The sequence below is a fragment of the Panulirus ornatus genome, chromosome 14 (assembly GCF_036320965.1).
Source record: "Panulirus ornatus isolate Po-2019 chromosome 14, ASM3632096v1, whole genome shotgun sequence".
Taxonomy (NCBI): Eukaryota; Metazoa; Arthropoda; class Malacostraca; order Decapoda; family Palinuridae; genus Panulirus; species Panulirus ornatus.
Window position 1 is genome coordinate 24,327,170 of NC_092237.1, and position 9,112 is coordinate 24,336,281.

Below are 9,112 nucleotides of genomic sequence, written 5' to 3' on the forward strand. Positions count from 1 at the left end.
GAGAGACATGCAAATGGAAAAAGGTGAAACTAAGGGCACAAGGGGAGTGGGGGGGGATGGGATGTATTTAGGGAAGCAGTGACGGCTTGCGCAAAGGATGCTTGTGGCATGAGAAGCGTGGGAGGCAGGCAGATTAGAAAAGGTAGTGAGTGGTGGGATGATGAAGTAAGATTATTAGTGAAAGAGAAGAGAGAGGCATTTGTACGATTGTTGCAGGGAAATAATGCAAATGAGTGGGAGATGTATAAAAGAAAGAGGCTGGAGGTCAAGAGAAAGGTGCAAGAGGTGAAAAAGACGGCAAATGAGAATTAGGGTGAGAGAGTATCAATAAATTTTAGGGAGAATAAAAAGATGTTTTGGAAGGAGGTAAATAAAGTCCGTAAGACAATGGAACAAATGGAAACATAACTAAAGGGGGCTAATGGGGAGGTGATAACAAGTAGTGGTGATGTGAGAAGGAGATGGATTGAGTATTTTGAAGGTTTGTTGAACGTGTTTGATGATAGTGGCAGATATAGGGTGTTTTGGTCGACGTGGTGTGGAAAGTGAGAGGGTTAGGGAGAATGATTTTGTAAACAGAGAAAAGGTAGTAAAATCTTTCCGGAAGATGAAGCCGGCAGCGGGCTTGGATGGTATTGCAATGTAACTTATAAAAAAAGGGGGTGACTGGGTTGTTGACTGGTTTGCAAGGATATTTAATGTATGTATGACTCATGTTGAGGTGCCTGAGGATTAGCGGAATGCTTGCATAGTGCCACTGTACAAAGGCAAAGGGGATAAGAGTGAGTACTCAAATTACAGAGTTATATGTTTGTTGAGCATTCCTGGGAGATTATATGGGAGGGTATTGATTAAGAGGGTGAAGACATGTACAGAGCATCAGATTGGGGAAGAACAGTGTGGTTTCAGAAGGGGTAGAGGATGTGTGGATCAGTTGTTTGCGTTGCAGAATCTACGTGAGAATTACTTAGAAAAGCAAATGGATTTGTATGTAGCATTTATGGATCTTGAGAAGCATATGTTAGAGTTGATAGAGATGCCCTGTTGAAGGTATTATGAATATAAGATATGGGAGGCAAGTTGTTAGAAGCAGTGAAAATTCTTTTTCGAGGATGTAAGGCATGTGTACGTGTAGAAAAGAGGAAAGTGATTGGTTCTCAGTGAACGTAGGTTTGCGGCAGGGATGTGTGATGTCTCCATGGTTGTTTAATTTGTTTATGGATGGGGTTGTAAGGTAGGTGAATGCAAGAGGGAATGCAAGAATGGAAATAGGGGCAAGTATGCAGTCTGTTGTGGATGAGAGAGCTTCGGAAGTGAGTCAGCTATTGTTCGCTGATGTTACAGCACTGGTGGTTGATTCGGGTGAGAAACTGCAAAAGCTGGTGACTGAGTTTGGTAAAGAGTGTGAAAGAAGAAAGCTGAGAGTAAATATGAATAAGAGCAAGGTTATTAGGTACAGTAAGGTTGAGGGACAAGTTAATCGGGAGGTAAGTTTTAATGGAGAAAGACTGGAGGACGTGAAGTGTTTTAGATATCTAGGAGTGGATTTAGCAGAGGATGGAACCATGGAAGGGGTAGTGAATCATAGGTTGGGGTAGGGGGTGAAAGTTCTGGGAGCGTTGAAAAATGTTTGGAAATTGAGAACATAATCTTGAAAAGCAAAAATGGGTATGTTTGAAGGAATAGTGGGTCGAAAAATGATGTATGGTTGCGAGGCGTGGGCTACAGTTGTGCGGAGGAGGGTGGATGTGCTGGAAATTAAATGTTTGAGGACAATATGTGGTGTGAGGTGGTTTGATCGAGTAGGTAATGAAAGGGTAAGAGAGATGTGTGGCAATAAAAAGAGTGTGGTTGAGAGAGCAGAAGAGGGTGTTTTGAATTTTTTTTTTTCACATGGAGAGAATGAGTGAGGAAAGATTGACAAAGAGGATATATGTGTCAGAGGTGGAGGGAACGAGGAGAAGTGGGAGACCAAATTGGAGGTGGAAAGATGGAGTGAAAAAGATTTTGAGTGATCGGGGCCTGAGCATGCAGGAGGGTGAAAGGAGTGCAAAGGAATAGAGTGAATTGGAACGATGTGGTATACCGTGGTCGACGTGCTGTCAATGGATTGAACCAGGGCATGTGAAGCGTCTGAGGTGAACCATGGAAAGTTTTGTGTGGCCTGAATGTGCAAAGGGAGCTATGGTTTCGGTGCATTATATATGACAGCTAGAGACTGAGGGTGAACGAATATAGCCTTTGTTGTCTTTTCCTAGTGCTACCTCGCGCACATACGGGGGAAGGGGGTTTTCATTTCATGTGTGGCGGGCTGGCGACGGGAATGAATAAGGGCAGACAGTATGAATTATGTACATGTGTATATGTGTATATGTCTGTGAGTGTATATATATGTATGCGTTGAGATGTATAGGTATATATATGTGCGTGTGTGGGCGTGTTTGTATATACATGTGTCTGTGGGTGGGTTGGGCCATTCTCTCGTCTGTTTCCTTGCGCTACCTCGCTAACGCGGGAGACAGCGACAAAGTATAATAGATAAGAAATAAATGAAATAAATAATATATATATATATATATATATATATATATATATATATATATATATATATATATATATATATATATATATATATATATATATATATATATATATATATATATATATATATATATATATATATATTGTTTTTACTAGGTATATAGGTGTATAAGTGCCTTTCACTTCTTTTACGTTAATGGGAGCCATTACTGGAAATTCTATCCCTACAGCTTTATGTGGACATGATCTCCATTATATAAAGCACCTCTTTTCATCCTGCTAAAATATATCGGCATCAGTGGGGAAAACCAAGCTGTTATTACCTGCCGTGAAATCATAAACGCGAATTTCATCACCAGACAGTGGCCTAGTACATGTAGATTATTTTAGGGGAACATCCAACACATCTGACGCTCCGCAGTAGTGACTGTGTTTTAGAATGAAATTTTGTCATAGACATGTTTAATAGAAGGGAGTTATATAAATGTTATGTACTACTGATTATGTATGATATAGTGAAATAATGATTATCCTACGTAACCGAGAGAAAAACTACTAAGTATATGATCTCCATCATGTACGTAAGCCCGCAAATCACGGTATGAAAATCTACCCGACCGTTAATGGGAATGAAAGCCTTATTTCCGTAAAGGAAGCGGTAGGTACAGCTGAACGTGATGGAAATGAAGTAGGAAAGAAAAGAAAAATGTGGCCATATGTTGTTGCCATGAGCAAGAACCCAGATATATAGTGATTGAAAAAATGTTATAGTTTTTTGATGAAAAAAGAATGAGATATCAGACTGAGAATTTTTATGAAAGATCGTCTATCTCTGTTGATGTAACGGTGTAACACTGTATATGGTAATGCCCTATCATCTGTAGCCAAGGTTTGCCTTTGTGCTTTAAGTTACATATAAATAATCAAGTCAAATGTGAAGGTTGATGTGAATGTTGACGGTGGTCTGTGCGGGGCCACTTTTCCCGTGCACGCCACATACACACGAATGCTATCATAACGTTGCTGTACTGCCATAAACATTAACTTTAATATTAACAGTGCATTTATTGCTGGATTAACTAGCAAAATCTATAGTATTCATCCATCGACTAGGATTACTATTAAGTCTGACCAGACACACGAAAATTAGACCATGATTATCCCTGGAAGTGATATAGAGTGATAGATAAACAGATAGACAGTGACAGCTAGGCAGATAGATAGGTAAACAGAAGGATGGTATCAATTAGATAGTGGAGAGAGAGAGAGAGAGAGAGAGAGAGAGAGAGAGAGAGAGAGAGAGAGAGAGAGAGAGAGAGAGAGAGAGAGAGAGAGAGAGAGAGAGAGAATCAGAAAGATATTTACATATACTCTTATGTATCGATAGAGCGACTGTGACACCGACAGACAGGTCACCTAACTATCAGCCAAGTCCACCTACTCAGGTTAGAGGTCAAGAACTGTTCTGATGTATATTTTTCTTCGAAAGTTAAGGTTAGATAAGGAAGGAGTATGTGTTCGGTGATATGATGAATCGATGTTTTTAGTGTTGAAAAGACGGATGGTGTTCAGACTACAGACGAGAAAGCCTGATTCGTGTTTTTCTGGTGTTCTGATAGAAGGTTGTGTGGCTGGTGGAACGGAGTTCAAGACTGGGTTGACAAGAGGCTTTGTAATAGACGTTATTTGATGTAGATGTGTTTTGTTAATGTGGCATTCACTGGAGTTGTGGAATCCTACAGTACAGATGACTGAAGCGTGAGGCTGGGGTGAATTTACATTATTGCATGAAGATTGTGGAATGGTTATGAAGTAGACTGGATGGAAGGAAGCTACTGCTGCTCCATAGGCTTTGGCGCTGAGCATTTTGAGGTGGAATTCCTTAGAAAATATTTTTGCTTCGTTGTAAATGTCTTGAATGTTTGACTGCTAAACAGCCAGTAAATGTTATGAGTGATTTGCTTTGTGTGGCTTGTAGCTTTGATTTTTTGGCTTAATTTAGTCCAATAACAGCGCTTTGACCCCAGTATACCATATCGTTCCAATTCACTCTATATTGTGCACACCTTTCACCCTCATGCATGTTCTAGCCCCAGTCACTCAAAATTTTTTTCACTACATCCTTCAACTTCCAATTTCTGGTTCCCGTTCTCCTTGTTCCCTTCACGTCTGTCACATACATCCTCTATGTTAACATTTCCTCACTCATTCTGTGCACATGTCCAACCCAGTTCAGCACACCCTCTTTTGATTCCTCAACCACACTCTTTCTATTCCCACATATCTCTCTTACCCTTACTCAGTCGAACCACCGTACACCGCATATTGCCCTAAAACATTTAATTTGTAACACATCCACCCTCCACCGCACTACCCTATCTATAGCCGTGACTCACATCCATATATTATTGTTGGAACTACTGTTCCTTCAAACATACCCATTTTTGCCTTTCCACGTTTTTCAGCGCTCTTATCCCCTCTCCCGCCCTGTGACTCGCTTCCATATTTCCATTTTTTGCCATGTCCACTCTCAGATATCTAAAACACTTCACTTCGAGTTTTTCTCAATTCAAATTGACACCAGTACTAACTACCCTCAACTTTCTTCTTTCGCACAATCTTCTAAACTGAGTCGCTAGCTTTTTTCAGTTTTTAGCCAAATCTGCCACCAGTCCTGTATCGTCAGCAAACAACAACAACTGACTCACTTCCACGGCCCTCTCATCCCCAACAGGCTGTATACTCGCCCTTCTGTCCAAGACTTTTGCACTTACCTCCCTAACAACCCCATCCATAAACAAATTAAACAACCATGGCGACATCACACACTCCTGCCACAAACCCACCTCTACTTGGAACTATTCCTCTCTATCAACACGTAAAATGCCTTACACCCATGACAAAAACTCACTGCTTCTAGCAACTTACCTCCCACACCATATATTCGTAAGACCTTCCACAAAGCATCTTTATCAACCCTATCATATATATGCCTTCTGCAGATCAGTAAATGTCACATACAAATCAATCCGTTTTCTAAATATATCTTACAAATTATCTTTAAAGCAAACACCTGACCCACGCATCCTCTGATACTTCTGACACCACACTGCTCCTCCCCAGTCTGATGCTCTGTACATGCCTTCACCCTCTCAATCAATACCCTCTCATATATTTTACCAGGTATACTTAACAAACTTATGCCTCTGTAGTTTGAACACTCACCTTTATCCACCTTGCCTTTACACAGTGTCACTATACATGCACTCCGCCAATCATCAGGCACATCACCTTGATCCATACATACACTGGATATTCTTACCAATCAATTAACAACGCAGTCACTCCTTTTCTTAAAGAATTCAACAACAGTAACATTCACTCCAGCAGGCTTGCCCATTTCATCATACGCAGAGGTTTCACCAACTCCTCCCTCTTCACCGATCACTCTTAATGACTCTTACATTGCACACCATCCCGACCAAAACACCCTACATCTACCACTCTATCATCAAACATATTAAACAGGCCTTCAGTTCATCACTACCTGTTATCGCTTCCTCTTTAGTCCTCTTCACCGATATTCCCATTTGTTTTCTTGTCTTTCGCACGTTGTCCACCTCATTCAAAAGAAATGCTTTTATACTTTCTAAAGTTCTGTGATACTCTTTCACCCCAACTCTTACAAACCCTTTTCTACAACTCATGCACCTTCTTCTTGGTCTCCTGCCGCTTTCTCTTATACACCTAGGACAGAGAGAGAGAGAGAGAGAGAGAGAGAGAGAGAGAGAGAGAGAGAGAGAGAGAGAGAGAGAGAGAGAGAGAGAGAGAGAGAGAGAGAGAGAGAGAGAGAGAGAGAGAGAGAGAGAGAATCTTACATGAGGTTACGCCGAACATCTGCCTAGCACTTCGGGCTACCCCCATTTTTGCTTCATTAACACTGTTGTTTTTCTATACAGCCTTGCATGTTGCATCCTTATCAGACTGGGGTTCATCTAGGATTTTTTTTGTCATTTGCTGAATTCATTCTCAATGATTCTTAACTTATTCCATGAGGTTTTTTCTTTTTTCCAATTCATTTGGTATTACATTAAATAGTCTTTTTATTTGTCTCGTTCAGCTTTTGATATTTGTCTTTGATATTTTCTTGATATATTCCAATGAATTATTGCTGAATTGATTCTATCTTTCTTTCTTCTTAAGACACTCTAAGTCCAAGCACAATAATGCCTCAGTTTCATGTCGTAAGAAGATTATCATTCACCTCTTTTTTCGAAATAGGAGGAAAAGAGGGAAATTGGAAAGGGATTAAAGTGTTGGTTGCTTGTAAAGTGGAAGGAAAATCTCCTTAAGAAAGTAAATCACTTGAGAGAATACAAATACGTATATCAGGAGAAGTTTGAGACTAAATGACTTCCAAAGAATCAAAGAAGGAGTGAAAGTGTTCTGCTTTCTATAAAGTATTTGAATGCATTTACTGGTGAGGTGGAAAATCTATGACTACCAGTACAGGTAATGATGAAGAACTCAGGCTCTGGAGTTAGGGATGGTGTATGAAATTCATTGACGTCACATTGACTGACAAGTGTTGAAGGCAGCGTTCATAAAGTCTGGGAAACTGTGTAAAGAAAGAATTCTGAACCTGTCTGCTGGTGACTGATGCTGGCTGTGTCAGACAAGAGGGGTTTGGAATGCGATTCATAGTTGAAGGAGCACACACTTGGTTTCAGGAATACTATAATCATTTTGTAAGTAACTGTGTCAAGGACTGTGCCCATGGAGGTGAAGACTAACAAAGAAAATGATGAAAGAGACATTTTGTTTGTGTCTCAGGGAGATTAATACAAGAAAATCTGAGCCACTGAAACAGTAATGTAAGACGCATTTTTGAAATACGGATTTGTTACGAAGATTGTCTCTTGAAGTCCAAGACGTAAACACATGGTTTCTAGGAAGTGAAGGTGGAGGCGAAAGTCCCGTCTAAGGAAAAAGAGAAGAGGAGATACATCATCATGAAGGACGTTCGTGCTGAAATGATAGATGCGTGTGGAGGAGGTATGGACATATGGAAGGAATGGATCTAGCAAAAATCATAGTATTTTTGAGATGAGGGGAAAGTAAATCAAGGAAAACCTGAAAAACTAGGGTAGGAAAATATAGGGAAGACTGGTGGCTTGCAGTAGAGATGGTGGTGTTGGATGGAGGTGTCTATGCAAGGTACTGGCCTGTATTTAAGAATGATTCCCATTGAGTCTGGACAGACAGACATCTTTACTTCTGCCAGTCCCTGATCTAAGGCATTAGGTAAACGAGGGTAAATACAACGAATCAATAAAGACTAAAACAAAAGACACAAAACATCGACTATTACTGTAACTGTATGTGTTCATATGTTGCTAAACATTTTCTGGTACACATAATGAAGATATGGTCTTGAGTGGCTGTAGAACTCTTAGAAGTTTGAAATAAACTAGATTGAGTAACATTAAGAAAATTATAACATATATTCTCTCACATGGACCTGCTGGTATGTATATGTAAATGTAAACTGTTTACAGCTACCGCTTCATGTTATTTAATCTAGATTTAATCATAAAATACTCGCTCATCATGTTGGCTTCAAAGCTGGCCTCGTAATAATGGAAAGAATTTACATCACAGTCACATCAAAGGTAATGATTACGTAACAAATATTATATACCGTAACATTATAGTATACCCTATCTTTTGCAAATTATTGGACGGCGCGATTATTTAACATAAACCCAAAAGTAAGATAAAGGTCCTTTTCCAGTGTCTATATGATACTGGTCATTAACATACGCCATAAGATATATCTTTTCCACTCCTGTATACCCACTCTGACACAGTGATCTAGAGATGAGATACATTTCATGCAGAAGCGACATGGTAAACAGAGACTGGCCTTGTTCCTGTTACGTCTAGGAACAAGGAGTAAACAGAACAGTTGGTACAGATAGCAACAAAGAAAAAAGCTCGAGTTTTCGAACTTCTTAAAAACATTTAACTCAAAGCATGATCACACTGGGACACTGGTGCCGACAACTGGACGACCAAATGAGGTCATGACATTCTCAGTATTACGTGAGAATTTTCATACTGCAGGTCTGAAAAACTCCAAAACCTCCATGTGGTCATTTACAAAGGAGAATCTTACGGCAAAAATGTCTTAGGTGGACACTGTCTATTGAATCATGTCTTACGGACGGAAAATAGAAAAGCACGAGAGAGAGAGAGAGAGAGAGAGAGAGAGAGAGAGAGAGAGAGAGAGAGAGAGAGAGAGAGAGAGAGAGAGAGAGAGAGAGAGAGAGAGAGAGAGAGAGAGAGAGAGAGAGAGAGAGAGAGAGAGAGAGAGAGAGAGAGAGAGAGAGAGAGAGAGAGAGAGAGATGCATCTGAATGTTAGTTTTTTATTTCAGTCTGAGATTTTAAGAACTAGGATGACAACTTCCAAGAGGACTATTTGAGACTGTATTCAATGGGAACTGGAGCACAGCTACTATGATGTGATCCCATGAAGCGTGACAACGACAAAAAGAACCATGATTCTTG